This window comes from Orbicella faveolata, unplaced genomic scaffold, assembly GCF_042242905.1.
Source record: "Orbicella faveolata isolate gen_17 unplaced genomic scaffold, um_ofav_v1 contig_35, whole genome shotgun sequence".
Taxonomy (NCBI): Eukaryota; Metazoa; Cnidaria; class Anthozoa; order Scleractinia; family Merulinidae; genus Orbicella; species Orbicella faveolata.
The window spans coordinates 5,846,659-5,863,661 of record NW_028301564.1 but is presented as its reverse complement, the minus strand read 5'-3'; the positions used below and the strand labels follow the sequence as shown (position 1 = coordinate 5,863,661).

General features: G+C 39.0%; 1 protein-coding gene and 2 pseudogenes across 2 annotated transcripts in view; 1 reads left to right on the top strand and 2 right to left on the bottom strand.

Annotated features, from left to right (window-relative positions):
• Positions 1-17,003, top strand: part of LOC110039810 (uncharacterized) — a 60,454-nt gene that overhangs the window by 3,861 nt on the left and 39,590 nt on the right. The gene's annotated exons all lie outside the window — the stretch shown is intronic.
• LOC110047566 (uncharacterized) lies at positions 473-1,121 on the bottom strand (annotated as a pseudogene).
• On the bottom strand, positions 8,317-9,153 carry LOC149102762 (uncharacterized; annotated as a pseudogene).

Genomic DNA, 17,003 nt, shown 5'->3' with positions numbered 1-17,003 from the left:
AAAATTATATGTTGTATGTGCCCTGTTGAGGAATGTGTTAACTTGCCTTTATGGGAATTCAACATCAAGCTACTTCAAGCTAGATCTACCTACACTTGAGGAATATTTTGCTTGAGCAAAATTTTATTTTCATTTCCATAACGAAAAGTTCAGATCTCTGTACCTACCATTAAGCCATGATTTTTATCACTAAAATAATAATACTCTGATAATAGTTATCAGTTGCCTTAGTGATAAGAAAAGTGAAGCCTAATAAAAGACAGACATCAGTTAAATGCAGTTTTATTAAATCGAACAAACTTTGTACAGAAAAGGTACTGTAAAAAACTGGTAAAACAAAACAGACATACAATGAAGGATTCAGTAGCAAGAAACAACAATTAATGTTGAAGCTGAGTGATTTAGCCTCTTAACAGGTAACATGGATAAAAAAGGTGACGTGGATAATAAAGCAGCAAAAAATATCCTATTGTCAACGTTGCTTGTTTACCAATTTGGAGACTAGATCCATCATGCTCTGTTGTTGATTTTGCATCAATTGCATCATCTCTCTTTGCTGTTCAAATAAACGCTCATGCTCCTTTTCCTTTAATTTTAGCTCCTGTTTCCTTACTTTGAGCTCTTTCTCCGATTTTTCTCTTAAGAATTGTATAGAGTCGTTGCCTCCTCTTCTCTTTTTCTTCGCGGGTTCCTCTTGACCTTCTCTCTATTTAGTTTGCCTGAAGCTCTCCATTGCTTTTTGGCGTATTTCTTCGGCTTTGCGTTTGTTTGCTTCGGCCTTAGCTTGCTTGGAGCCCATTTCTTCTGCCGGCAGAGATTCTTCCAATGCACAAATGTCCTCAGGAGCTTGTTCAAGTTCTGAGGCGGGTTTTACATCAATCCCGACGCCTTTTCCTCCTCTTGAATTTTACGTTTGAACTTTCCCTTGATTAGTTTAAATCGCTCTCTGACTGATCGCTTGTTAACACGGAATTTCAAAGTGTGACAGTTAATCAGTCGATTGGCAATCTCATCCCAAATTTTCGCTCTCTTGACAGTTCGTTCTTTGAAATTGAAGGGTTGAGAGACGAGTATTTCATGGCAGAGAAGGACATCGTGTTCTTCCTTCCATTCCATTTCGCTTCCTTCTGTAAACAAAAACAACGCAATTTCTGAGTCCTAAATAACAAGTGGTAAAGAAAAAAATTGGCGCTTCTAGCTGAAAGTTTATGGTGAATAGCAGTAATTTAATTTACGGGATACACAGACTGAGCAAAATAACTGTGGAAACACAAGCAAGAAAATTCAAGTGGTTAGCTGACTTATTCATCATGACTACGAAGTACGGCAAACAAACACTCATTCGCGACAGTATTTTACACGTCAATTTTTAAAGTTTTGTTTCTTAAAGCAATAAGTAACAGTAAGGGCAGCCTTGTCAATTAAAAAATGATGAATTTTAAAAGGAAATCATGACAAATGTACTTACGTTCACTTGTGGACGGCAACACTTAAATTCTGAAGTCCTCGACAACAGCAGGATGGCAACATGTGTTGTGCAGACATGTGCAATATAGTCTACACGTGTTAAATTACTTCCGGTCAGTCGTCCTCTAAACCAACTGTCCACGTATCTTAAAGTCCCTATTGTTTCAAATCGCTGAACATCGCTATCACTATCACCCGATTCTGAAGGTGAATATCTGCGTGTTCTATTTGACTAGCAGAATTGTCTGATTCACCAGACTGTGTTAGACTTGTCCATACTGCTTTCGTGATCTCCTTCCCCCTCAAAGTCAGAGATGGCACTATCCTCGGGAATATCCATGACAATCCTAGCAACTTCCTCTGCTGTATACCTTCTTTCTTGCCTGGCTGCCATGTTGAAATCACTCCTCGAAAGTTTTACCAAATTTGAGTGAAAAATGACCCAATTATGGCTTGAAACGTGAAGTTAATTTTACTTGCGCCATCTTTAAATACCCTCCAGGACATTTAAATTGAAGGTTTGAAGAAAAAGCATCAAATTCAAGCAAAATAATGCTGTAAAGTCCGTAAAAAAATTTCAGTACATTCGTAAACAACCTCAGACATGAAAACGAGGCTAAAATCCTACCTGACAGCACTATAATTCATGTAAACAACAATTTTTGTCCATGATGTCATATGCGCAGAATAATCCGAGCTTGACAGATTAAGGGTTAAGTGGCTGTTCGTGGGTTGATGTATCCACTTGAAGGTTGTTGAATGCCAGAAAAAATGCTGTTGTAGTGTTCAATGAAGTTATGACATATCAGTCTGTGCTTCCAACAAATATTGCCTTGTTTTTGATGAAGTTTTCAACTTCTTCCTTTGGAAAAAGCCTTTTGAAGTCAAAGTGAGTGGATGCACTCAAACAGGAATCTTGACTTTCAAAAGTGCGGATTTCGACCCAGAATAACTGGATGTTTTTAGGGTAGCCATTGGAATGATTGTCCACTTCTGGCACTTGCACAGCACATTTTCTCAGGACAATAATTGACTCTTGTACGAGTGACGATGGACTTCCCAGGCTGCGAAATGGAATGTTACCAGCAGTAGTTCCCCAGGCTCTTTCTGAGTTTCTTTCCTGACATCTGAACATGTCCTTTCCAAGAAGCTTCTAGTTTATCTACTAGGGCCAACTTAGTTTTCTGCCCATCAGTGAACTAAACAAACACCATGGTGGAGGAAAGAGTTCAAAATGGTGCCTTCATATCATTTGAGGTATTGTTTATTAGTCCAATCAACATTCAATAGTCGAATGGACACTACAGTTGAATTATTGCAATATTCAGTTGACTATTTGAAATTTGAAGCCAAGAATCGAAGTGCTTTAATCATTATTTAGGCCGAACGCTTCAGGTATTTTTACTGTAATCGTTTGGAGATAAAGATGAGCATATCAGTGGCATTTGATGCCCTCTGGTGCAATCTGGGACCTCATTTAAAAATAAAAAAGTGTAATGAAACAGTACTGCAAAAAACGTTTGGTAAACAGACTTCTTTGGATATGATGGCATTCAGTGTTAAATGCATTTGAATTTCTTACTGGGCTTGCTAAAGTTTGGCTGTGTTATGGGTTTTGAAACCTCATATGGAGCGTTTGTTTCTGGAGTTAGAAGGAGTTAAAACTTTCCTGCCAGAACTAAACTGGTAGGTGCTCCTTAACTGCCAATGTTTGTAGACAGTCCTGAAACTTTTTGTTTCTAAAACAGAGCTTAATTTTGGAGATTTTTCAAACTTCATTGTGGCAAGTACTTAATTGTACTTTTTGTGTTACACTTTAGCGGTATATCAGCTTTGTTTGGTGTTGCCATGGGTATTTTGGCAAGTTGCCAGAAGTCAGCTGGAAAGACAGTCTTGTTTGCATGGGTAGTTGCACAAGATGCAAAGCAAGTCTTGAGCCAGTTGGACAAGCGAACAAGTCATCAGGCAACATGTGATGTGTTTTCTTGCTGGCAGTCATGCTGGTTAAAAAAAAAAAACAAAGGAAAATATGTTTCTTGTTTATATCACATGTTGTGATTGCTCAAAACAGCAGTATTTCAAGAACAGTTGGGAAATTTGAAAATTGTGTCAGCCGTGCAAGAGTGCCAAATGGTTCTATTGGGAGTGAAATAGTTAAGACTAGGAAGATTTTCTGTTGGTTATTAAGGAGTTTTGGCTTGTAGGAATCCAGGCTCTTTGGACTTGACTGCCAACTTAGCTGAGTGACTTAATTCTTCAGGACCACAGCATCATCAAGCACTCAGAAATGCAAGTTTTTGTAATGAAGCTTGTTCCACAGTGATTTTTCGGTGGGTTTGTAATTTCAGTTTTGCAAAGTGCTAAATATCTGGGGTTGTCCTTTGATCTTTGTCACTAGTAGCAACTGGCGAACTGCGGTGGCTACTCTCCACAATGGAGCTGGCTACTATGGAAAACATTCAATATATCCTGAAGGCAGTCATCAATAAATTTGTTTTTTGTTGATATTTTGTCTCCTTTTTGCTTGTTGGGTGATTTTTGTAACGAGTTGTAATAATTCAATCAACACGTGTATGGATCAACAATGCGATCAGCTTGCTGTCCGCCATGTTGAATGGACAGAAGAGAAAGACTGGTAACAAATCTGCCTGGATTACCACTGGACTGTCTTCGTTTTCCATGGTTGTGCTCTGTCATGGTTGACTTGAAATCACTTTCTATTTGTCATATTCAATGCCTGAAAAGAAACTGCGCCATGGGCAAAACAGAATTTTATTTCAATATGAGGTCATGGTCAGTTACGGATGCAGGTAAGTAATCATAAATTTCTTTCATTTCTGTTTTAATTCCGTTGAAATGCCATTCTTGAAATATACAAATCTGGTCAACACGAACTGAGGTGTTATTTTGCAAATTCCAGTACTGAGAGCTGTGCATCCGCGGTCTGTTCTAATAAGTTACTAGCAGTTTTTAGTAAACATGAATATGAATTGGGTTGATAAATGAGCAAAATAGAGATAGCATGTTTTTGCCAAAATAAATGACTGTGAGCCCAAGTAGTCTTGAAAGAATTTTTAGAAAGGAGAAAGTACCACACACACAATCAAAATCGGCAACAAAATATTAATGTTCATGCTCTGGGTTAAATTTTCTGCGAAAGGTACTGCATCAAATCAAATTCAAAATGATTCAACAGCATCACCTGGAACGGTTGTAAATGAATCTGCGGCTGTCAGTGTGACTGTCTAGTCTGCTGCATGACCTGGTCTCAGCAAAGAAACCAGCCTATTGTCTGGCAGTATCTCTTGTATTCCTCTGAATACTCCTGAAAGATTGTGAATCCTTCATTGAGGCAGCATTCAGAGATGATTCATACTTGCTCAGTTCTCAAGAAGTCAATCACCTGAAGACAAGTGGAAGCAAGGATCGTTTCTAGCATCAGTGGGTACTTGATCCAAATGTTGGTTATTGCCAGAAGACAGGCTATTTCTGGCTTCTCTATGAAGGTGTTGGCATGTTCTGTTTGCTTTGCAAAAAGCACAATACAGTGAATCTGCAAAATAAATAAAAAAAATTCAATACCGATCCCTCTGTGAGATTTAAACGGACTGCCATCATAGAACCCGGCAATTCACAGTAACACAAGTCCTCCGTTGAAGCAAAATTGACAAGAAGAAGCTCTACTTTTCACAAGGAAATTGAGCAAAGAGAGCAGTCAAGGGAATGCGTACTACAGTGCCTTCCTGACAGCATACTGGCTGGCCAAAGAGGAACTACCCAACAAAAAGTTCAACACTCTGCTTGACCTTACAGAACGACTTGGACAAGTTGACATGAAGTTTTTTCAACATTGTTCAAGTGGTGCTGTAAGGGAGATATTTCTCCTCCTTGGCTAGATGGTGAAGTCGGATTTCGTGGCTAAGGTTAAGCTATGTAACACATTTGGTCTCCTAAGTCCAAAAGCCCCAGGTTCATATGTTGCCCCTCTTGCTGCTCATTTCGCCCATTACAACTGTAACTTTAGCTGCAATGAATTTGGCAATGAAACAATACGCTCCCTCAAATGATTTTTCTGCTGCAGCGTACTGTATATACTGATCACCAACCAGCCTTGTAGTGCTCTCCAACATCCAAATACAGCCCTCTCAACATTGTTTGTAGAGTGTTTGCATCACCACTGAACAGTGAAACGGCTATAGGACAAGCCATCATCTCTGTCTCAAGAGGTCACTTCTACCTCCCTTTGTAATGTGATAATGGATGTTGGACTTGTGCACAACTTGGGCCCTAAATCTGGGGACTTAGTTTTCTCTGGCAATTAGTTATCTGTTCAATACCTGCTTCACCACTTCAGTGGTGCGCAAAACTGCTTCCTGCCCATAAAAATGTCCAAAATGCACAAGTTGGCATGGTCCTCATATCATTGAAGAGATGGACTTGAGGTATATGACTTAGTTTGGAATCAGTGGTTGACAAAGGCTCCTAAGAAGTACATTTGGAAATTTCCTTGAGAAGTTTGACAGATTCCTGGTTGTCTTGTGGAAAACACTTTTGAGAGATAATTTGATGAGTGACGAGGAAAGGTTGCATCCTATAGTTCGCTTTCAAAGGTCTATTTTCCACAATCAAATGTACTTTGCACTGAAGGCAACCATAAGAATTCCCCAAATGCCACACCTTGGAGACTTAAAAATTATTTCGAATTAGCATGATTTTCAAATGTTTGACAAGAAATAATAGTGTTTCAAATGTTCTTTTTCTTAACATTGAAATTTTACCAGCAAATGGCATATCACATCTAAACCCAATTTTGATTCAGTAAAACATTGATAAAATATCAGTAATAATATGTAAGTAGGGACCTCACTTCATCAAGGTGACTTTCAGTAGGTCCCTGCTTTTAAAACCTATATAATCAAAATAAACAAGAAAAGAATATTGTTATGAGATACTTAAAAAAAAGAAAAGCGAAATGATAAAAATTTTAAAAATATTACATTACAGTCATTACTTTACAGATTTAAATAATTAGCAAATGTTTCTTTGTCCTATGACATTGTCCAATCCCAGCATAAGAGTGAATTGTTTGTGGTGAAATGCATCCATACACTGAAGGCAATACCTCTTGTACATGTACAGCAAATGTCTTGGGTGTTAAGCTGAGCACATATAAAACATGCATCATTACAAAGTTGTTAGGAACCAGCAATGTAAGTTTTCCCAAAGCCTGACATGTCTTCATTACTTACAGCTGGGATGTGCTATACTGAAAGTCTTTCTCTAAAAGACCATGGCAGGAAATTTGGATACCTGAAATAGAGCTCCAACAGAGGGTCCTTTCTCCAAAACTTCATGTAAAAAGTGTCAAATACCTGCTTTGCACAAAGCAAAAAGTGCCATAAATGCAAACATGTTTTGTGCCCTTTGAGCAACAGGTTGCCTCATGTTATCACATGCCTCTTCTAGCAGTGACACAAGTTCCCTGTAGTCTGGATCATCAAGCATATTCACTTTTGCCTTGTGGATATTGCTGGTAACAAAGGACACACTTCTATGAGAACACTCTGTTGCTAAATGGAGGTCTGATTCAGCACTTATCCTCTCTACACCTCTTAACTTTGGAGGAAGTTCCTCAAAAGGAACGCGTAGCCATCTAGATTTGATTCTCAGGGCTCAACACTAACTTTTCAACTCTCTAACCTAGTGGCTAGTGATAACTTAGATGCCACTAGCCAAAAACTTTTTTACCGTTGATTTTGGGTAGGTCCTATCACAACAGAATTACTAGCAAGACTTGAAAGCACAATGCAAGCGACCCTCTTTACTACATAATGTTGGTAGTTACACGCACAAAACATTGCCCCATCTTGGTGAATCACTTAGACTTAACCCTTCTCCAGCAGGTTGTTTCTTTTCAGAACTCTAGCTCATTCCCAACATGCTAGAAAAAAGACAAAAATTGCCATAGTTGTGGTTTTAATTTGTTCTCAACAGGTATTTACAGTACAGCGTAGTGTCTCATCTCATTTAAAAGGGGAGAAAATATACTTGACAAAAAAAACAAACTTCAGTTCCAACCAGGCTGTATCTTTTTATCACACTAATAAATTTGCATATAATTTGGGTAAATTATCTTCCAACTTTTGACTTAAAAACAGCCTTAGTCAAAATAGAGAGGAGATACAAGGAGATGAAATGTTCTTCAGGGTATGGAGAAGAAATCCACAAAATAACACTGTAAAAGAACCAAATGCAAATTAAATACGATTTTTTGAAAAACTGTACCAAAATCCCCCAAATTAGACCCCCATTATGGAAAAATTATTGTCTCGCCAAGTATTTGTAGAAAGGTTTAAGCTAGTCATCATTACACAGGAGTTACTAAGCTTTCCAGATAACCATGGTTCCTTATAAAAAACTGACATATCCTCGATAATTGCCTTGAAAGAAGCATAAAGATGCATAAAGTAGCATAAATTATCATCAAGATTTGAAACATGAAACAATTGACACTGACATAATTCAAAGTGATAAGGCAAAACTGAAGTGGAAATGTTCCTTATTGCAGGAAGAATACATCCTCCAAAATTGGCTGAAAGTAGACAAATGAAAACGATATTACAACCATGTAGTGAGTGCTGACTGAAGTAAAAAAAAATTTGATAAGGAATGACTAGAGTGTATTTACCTTAGAGAAACTGCTACAAAAAAAATGTGTGGGCACCCTCCTCTCACCCCTGCCATCTCTTGGCAGGCCCCACACTGGAAAAGAAATTAGTTAGTTTTCAGCACAACAATCAAACCATACAACATGAAAACCAGCTTTTGTCTCGGTATTAGTAACAACATTCAAGGTTTATTATGGTGATACTCAATGCTATGAAACATTGCAAAGCAGTTTTTTTCCTTGGCAACATGCATTAACTGCCCCTGACATTGTGGTGCACTGCAAAAAGTTTGCACAAACTTCTTTCCTCTATTTTCCTTTCGACGCACCACACATTCTTCTAAAATCCAGGACATGAATTGGAATATGCTCGGTGACAAACTTTACCAGTTCCTGAGGAGGCCACCTGGCCCACTGGGGGGTCTGGCTGCAATGGATGCAGGAGGATCGTCATACTCTGGGAAACCACAAAGCCCACAGATGACTTCCTGAAATCACCAAGGGAGTAACCTGCTTTGTCTCGAGGTTGGTGTTGTCAGGATTGTTTCTCTGGTGCAACCCGAAAAGGATATAACTGTAAACAATGGAAATGTCAATAAGGTGAAAAAATGTTTTCCCCCAATGCATACATTTTCTTTGAACATTATGAGTGCCCTGAATTTGATCGGATCTGTCTACTGCAGTCATGTACTAATTGTTCATCGATAAGACGTCAGGCTGGGCTACCTTTTCTTATCCCACTTACCACCAGTTTTGGTTTTAAGCTTCACCTCCACCGCATCATTGGCTCTCCCAGAAGTAGTTAGCATTGACACTGCTTTATTGTCCACCCATTGCAAGGCAAGACATACCCTGAGCACCTGAGGTTTTTTCTCACACGGGGCAGATGGAAAACTTCGCTTTGCTTCAGTGGCCAAAGGCCACTGGCACAAGTGGTGAAGCTGCGAGAAAAACCTGTGGTACAGAGCGGTTTCATTCACCGTTCTCCTTGAACTTTGATCAATTTTATCGGATGACATTTAATAGACTGGCACGTCAAGACATAACACATTTGCGTGACATGACAGATCTGATCTGGTTTGAATTCATGGCTTCTGCGGGACTAAAAACTACATTATACTCCCGTGAAACAGGTTCCTGATTTGAAGTTTTCGCTGTCGTGCCGTTTATTTGACGTTGATGTTGTGTGTAATAGTGGACATTACAGCCTTGTATTGGAAATGTTCAAGAACTGAAAATTTTCAAAAGTATCTCCACACTGTTCACTGTTGAGGACGACAATCTGTCCGTTGGGCCACGTAATATTTGTGAGAAGTGCTACGACAGATTGAAAATTCGATGCGACTGTCAAAGAAGTCGCAAATTTAAACTGAGAATATTACAAAAAGAATCTTGTCTGTTGGAAAAGAGAGGCTACAAATGGTGAGAATGTGCATTCAAAATCCTGTTTCAGCTTGTCTGGTACACTGGTGCTGGGAGCATTGTATAGTTGAACATAGAGTCTAGGAATTAGTTGAACTAACAACGATTTACGGAAAAACCAAAAAAATGAAAAGAAGAAAAAAAAATGTAAAACCGCCAAAACATCCTTGCTGCGAGTAAAATTCGCAATTCCATCCCTTTGCTCAGCGCTTTAAAAGTTGTCAACACCGTCGAACATTTTGAGGAACTTTTGTTACGTCTTTCACCAGATCTTGATCTTTCTTAAACCTTACAGTGCGTGAACAAACATCAATCTCAAACTCTGCCATTCAAGATCATCACGAAGCGACAAGCACATTGTACAAGACATTTCACAGGCTCGCATTCTCTATTCTTAGAAACCAATCACGGTGTCTGTTAGATTAGGAAACCCTTGGGAGGTCATTAGGAGCCAACCAGCTTTCTAGTCCAGATAGATTTAAACTGGCTTGTCATTGGGTCAGCGCTATCAAAGAAGTTGCGCTCTGCTCCAGAGGTTTTTCGCACGGGGCACAATAGAGACATGACCAACACTGGAAACCGTACAAGAAAGACCTCTGGCACCCAAGGTAGGCGAGACAAGGAGGATCTCTCTCCCACCACATTGATCTCCTCTCTTTCCCCTTTGCTCATACTTAACTGTTTTTAAGATTTTGTGAATAAATGCATTGACATATAAAAATTATCAACAAACAAATGATACCCTTGATTATAGCATGGGCTAATTAGTCTCACTGCAACATCATACCCAAGCTCAAATTCACTAATCTCTCTTCCAGCATCTCTCCCAATGTATATGTTGAAATCTACTGTTTACCCATTAGCATTGTCAGGAAGTACCCATAGTTTTATCCCCCACTTGGTGGGTTTATCCTTATGTAGGTGTATCCCTATGTATTGTTGTATCCCTGACCTGTGGCATGACTTCACCATCCTTTCATCTACTGCAACTTGCTTTGCAGGCAGGTACAAGGTAACACATCTAGATTTGAACTGATTAATAAAGGATGCTACTTTGCATAATTTTTCACCTGCAGCTTCAGTGGCAGGATCAACAACATGTAACAGGGCTATCAGAGCCAAAAAACGTTGTCTAGTCAAAATGGTTCTGGCCAGTACTTATCCACACTCATACCTACCTTCACCAGACCAAACTAAATCAAAATGGCAATCAAATGGTAGATTTCATCTGCTGTAGTGTGTAACAGTTATACGTCGAAGGGGCGTATTATACGGAGACAAAGACCCAAAACTTGAAGTTGATGAAAGTGTTTATTTCTTGACAATGAGGAAAGGTTCAGTGATACTCGTAAACTGAAAACAACGATTACAAAATACAACTAAATATAAAGCTAAAGAGACTAGAGGTAAAAGGGCAATGAAACAAACTACTCAGTGGATATTTGGGGGGCGGAACCCCACTTAGCATAATGATAACTCGACATCAAAACAATAATGTTCTGCACATGAAAAGGTCCCAAACAAAGATGAAAATACGCATAAACAATATAAATCCATACAATGCATATGATACTTCGAAATGAACTGAAATAATCACATTTGTGGCACTAAGAAACAGACCACTTATCTGCATGTGCACGAGGGAAAACGATAACAATTAACTTGAGCTAGAATAGAATCGTGCAACGTACTAAATCGATAGGAAATACATTTAACCCTTTGGTGACACCCCCTAAAAATGGCCATTTTTGACATGTTTTGGTAAAAAATGACCAGCTCATGTTGTATTCAACCAATTTTGTTATGCTATATGTCATTTTAAAGCTAAATAAATGGACATCAAGACTATGTTGTCAGTTTCTTTGAATCTCTTTTAATTAATTAATTCAGGCCAATTTATGCTAATTAAAATGTCACGCAATACACATTTTTTAGGAGAAAATTTTTAGTAACATCTCTTTATGTATCATTGAAAACTGGACAAAGAAAAGTTGTTTCCCATTAAATACTCTATATTTCCTGAAAATTTGATTGACATTCAGTGAAAATTCACAAGGTTATGCCTCTTTCTTTCGGGTGCCCTCAAAAGCCCTGTTTTGCCTTCACTACACACCCACATGGGTGCATGGGTGATACAAGTACCCATTGGCTACATGAGCACAATTTAAGTTAAATGCCACTCATTTCAAATATTCTACTTGTATAAAATAACAATTAGTTTTTAAAAGAAAATCTACATGCACCCCAGCCGGACACGTAAACCCCTAAAAACCACCAGGTGGAAAACGGGGACCGCGTACCCCCAACCAGTGCCATGATGCTACCTTTGGGGTTTCAAGGGGCCTTACCTAACAAAGAACAAATTAAATCAACTACAAGTGTCTTTTTACAATTAATCGCGGTGATAGTCCTTGCTGTGCCAAATCTCAAAGCAGTTTTTATTCTGAGTGCAATGTAGATAAACATTACATTGTGGTGCACTGCAGCAAGACCGAACTTTCATTTCCTTCTGTGTTGCTTTATAACAAACTTTACCGTTCCTCTTAGTGTCAGTAAACTTTGCTATATGCACAGTAACAAACTCCCCAGGTTCCTTTGTTGGGGGCTTGAACACTGGAGGTGTTCCATATTCATCCAAGCCTGCTAGATCTCTCACAAGTTCCTCTCGATACTCTGCAATTGCAAACTTTTGAGGACGCTTGAGTGCTTCATTGTCAGGGTGCTCTGCACGATGAAGTTGAAATAGAATGTAACTGTTGACTATAGCTATGTCAATCATGTGAAAAAACAATGTTTTCCACCACCTCATACACTTTCGAAGAGCACAGTTCTTTGCAAGAATTTGATCTGAATGGTCAACTGCATTCACATAGTTATTATAATGTTCGATTGCTTTAGGCTGTTTTACATTGATATTTCTCCACACATTGTCCACTTTCTCTTTTCTAGCAACCATTACAAAATCATTGGCACTGTCAATTGGAGTAAGGATAGTGACTGGTCGGGTTGTCCTTCCATTGCTGAGCATGGCATACTTCATCTCTTTCCCATCTCATGCTTCCCCAAGCTTTCCGTTGTGCCCATTTTTGTCCCTTTTTCATTGTCTCAGGGAATCCCCTCCTGTTCTCAGCAGCTGTACCTGTGGCTGGAATCAAAACTTGAAACAAATCTTTCACAAGCTTCACAGAAGTATAAAAGTTATCAAAGTACAAATGATATCCCTGGTTCCCCAGAGGGGCAACAAGTTTCATTACTACATCATACCTGCTGTGCATTTCTCCCTATGTACACATCAAAGTCACAGGTGTATCCATTCAAACTATCTGCCAAAACCCATAACTTTATACCTCACTTTGTTGGTTTGTTTTTTATATACTGCCAAATTCCAGACCGATGTTTTCATTTCACCATTCTCTCATCAACAGCCACACGTTGAAAAGGTTGGTAGAGATCCTTGCATTTTTGCTTGAAAAAATCCAAAAAGCTACTCACCTTTCTCAATTTGTCTTCCTCATCTTCTTCATCTGGATCGATAACATGAAGCATTGCCATAAGTGCCTTGAATCGGTCTCGGGACATAATTCTCCGTGCCCACAACCCATGGTATAAAGTTTTTGTGCTCCAGTATCGGTGAAATGAGCTAACATGTACCAGGCCACAGTATAAAATGAGGGCAATCAATTTTTCTATTTCCTCAGGAGAAGTTTCAACCCAGGCACCTTCCTTGTCACCATAGTAGGGTTTGTCGCCAATGGCCCCCATCCATAGCTATTTGTATGGGTACAGATAGTTCTTAGAAGCTCTGCTGTAAAGAAAAGCCTGAAAAAATCTACAGCCCTTGTCATTGCACCTCTTATTGTTCTTCAGCTGTGAAAGTCACACGTGGTCGCTTGCTTGAAGACGATATGGCACGATATTCAGGGTTGTCGTCACCAAAGGGTTAACCCTTTACCCCCTAAGGGAGATAATAGGGACATGTATCCTCTTTCCTAAGGGCTTCCAGCCATAATTGAGTGATCTGAGGAGCCTTCAGAAAAAGTTCTCTACTACAAAAACTAAGCACTACACAGACATATAATGTAGACAAAAGTTGTGGCAAAATCAATGAGGTATTTAATTCTGACAAGAAATGTACAATATCTACAGTTGATAACAAGAAAATAAACTTGATTTGTGAACATTTGTCTCTGTCTCGTTTTAACCACCATGTTTTCTTCTACAGAAGATAAAAGCATTCTATTTGCAGTAAATGTTTACATTCAAGAAGTCAAAAACTGCAAAACTTTAACTTACATTTCAATTTCATTGCCTGAATAATGCCAGCTGGTTTTCGACGAACAAAATGTCAAAGTTTGAAGGCAAAATACATTGATCGTGAAATTCAAATTTCGTGCCACTGTTACAAATCAACCTCGGAGTGATTTGCGAAGCACTCCAGGCAAATGCGTTTTGCACAAGCCGTGCAAGCCATTCGGCAAAACTTTGTTTGCTTACACTTTAAGCAACGCTTGCAGCGTCCTTTAGAGGTTTCTACAGGCCAGCGTCCACCAGTCACACGCCCTTCCGAAACACCAAGTGAAGGCGAACTAAATTCCCAGTACAAAGATGTTTCAGGAAGGTTGTGATACCTGAACAGCACATGGAGACTGAAGAATGCTTGCATTTCTTCATGGCTTGTGTCTTTCCACTTTGGGTCTGGCTTTCGCGCAATGCACTGTCTAGCATAACGGTTTGTTTCTTTGACAATCATGTCGAAAAGTTCATCAGGAATAAAGAACTGAAAAAATCTTTTGCGGTGCCATCTTTAGCAACTCCACTTACAGCTCCGGCTCTCGCGATAAAAGGTGTCACATTTACGGGAGCTCGATCGTAACCCTATCCGATTTCGCCATTTTCTTCATCATCTTCTGAAAAGTCTAAGTCAGAGAGATCTTCTGTGTTAACACTAGAAACAGAAATGTCACTTTCATTATTGCTTTCTGCAATTTCGCTCCTGTTCTCGCTTTCCAAATCACTTGCATCTGAAGGCAGAGATGTGGCCATTACAGCACACGCAAGAAAATTTTCACACTAAATTTGCTTACATATTTTGTATGGAACAATTGTCAGGTGACATGCGAGAACAGTGTTCTAACCCTTTCTCTAATTGGCTGAGGGGCTCTAGCAACAAAAGGACCACAATAACAGTGCTTTTGATTGGTTAGATCTTGGCAACTACAACAGTGCCATGTGGCACTCTTCAGATTTCGTTGCTGTAACAGAGGACAAAGAAAACAAAATCACTCACATATCTGACCCACACAGTGAAAATACTTGATAGGGAAATGCAGAAAGGCAACTCGACTTGACTGAAAACTTAAGATTTGTCACTTCTTTACCGACTAAAGGTCCACTGAACTTTGAGCGAGATGGTGTGAGCTAAAAGCTTGTGCAATACCATGAGCCTTAGCGAGAATAAGTGAATGAAAGAAGGTAAACAAAAGGCGTGAGCTAAAGAAAAGAAAATAGACAATCTTAACATAGTGTCCTTCCAAGAACCGTCTGGCTGTGCATAGGTCCTGTGGGAGCCCTCAGTGATATGCTCAACAGCATAGCTGTTGGTATGATCCACAATTTCCTTAACCATTTGGGCAGTAAAAAATAATTTGAAAAATTCCATAGCTGTTTCCATAGTACCCCTAAGTAAAGGGTGTTCAAAATGTAGGCCTGGTGGGTGTGAAGGTGTAAAAGGTGGGATTGGAAACTGATCAGGGGGATTTCCCTCATCCTCGTCATCATAAGAATTGAAAATATCCCCAGTGGGTGGAGGTAGATGTTTGGTGCTCTACAACGACCTTCAGTACATCTTTGAGGTGCATATGCTCTGATTTCTTGCACCACCATGACTACCTCGGCTGCCACGTCCCCCACCACATCCCTGTGTAACCTTTACTGGGATGACAAGATGTTTTCACATAAAAAGAACTCACAACATGCAAGGTAGAAGGCCCTGGAGGAATAAAGACACTGCTATCAGAGTCTTCACATTCACTCACAGTCATCTCTGAACCCTCAATATCCTCAGGCCAATTAGGATCTGTGTCCACTCCTCCCTCTTCTACTTCTTCCTCTTCTGCATCTTCTCCAACCTCTGCAAAACTCTCACTCTCCTCCTCAGTGTCTTGCTCAGGGTCACTAGCACAACTTAATGTTATGATAACGAATGAGATATTTGTTATATTCCTGACATTTTGCCTTAAGACAATTTGATAACTTTAGGCTCAAACAACACAATAACGTAATAAAATCTTATCATAGTGAATGTATAGTAGTATCAGTTATGATCCTTACATTTTGCCCTAAAACAATTCCAGTAAAATATAGTCTCAAAGAGTAAGAAATAACAATTTTCACCTAAACTAACACAATTGTTTTATGAACAGAAAAATACAACCGGAAATAACTCATCACAATTTTTTACTAAGCCCAAAATATTTTTTCACACAAGGTTTATTTTCGCGAAAGGTTTTGATTTTACACAATTTTTGGTTCGTAACAAGGATAACTAAAATGCCACAAGTAAATAACACCACACCAAAGAGGACTAGATTTACATCTCAAAAATTGCGACAAGAAGACGAGAAGTAAGAAATGAATGCTGCATAATTTTCTCAGCTGATGACGTCGTGCGTTGCATCCTTTCATTCCATCTAATGTAATTTACTATGTTGCTTCCAAATGATCTTTGAACGTAATGCATGTTGATTTCCAGTCGAAAATGAATTCTCAGGTTTGGTTGAAGGGAAAAGGCAAGGATTCGTATGCAAAAAATTCAAGTAAAAGGTAAACAGATGTGTCGTGAAGCACATGCTCAACAATGACACTCTGTTTAGTACCGTCCTCTTACCTTGATAATCCATTGAAACTTTCCAGCTCTCTGTCCAATTCGGACTCCTCACCACTATCCATTCCTCCATGTTCGCTTCCTTCCTGAAACAAAAATAATCTCTAACGTTTCATCAGAAGTATAAGATCTTTGATGTTTGGCTTAAGATGCCGTTGTTCTCGGATTGCAATGTGAAATAATTTTTCGAAAAAGCGATGTGATTGGTTTAGAACGTAGACAAACAACAGCCGAAAGCACGAAGGCCTACAAACAAGACGAATTTTACGAAGTTTTTCCGAGCGTGTGCAAATTTGCATATGTAGGCAAAGTGTTGTTGGGTATGAGCTAGTCTTTACCTTTTTCTTTTTTGAACTATGAGAAAGATCAAGTTTGTATGAGGAATGTAAAGTTTGTATGAGGAATGCAAAGTTGTATGTGGAACATCAAGTTTGTTTGAGGAATGTAAAGTTTGTATGAGCAATGTAAAGTTTGTATGAAGAATATCAAGTTCGTACGAGGAATGTAAAGTTTGTTTGTATCGCAATATGGTAAACAACAGGGCTTTAAAGTGGTACTATGAGG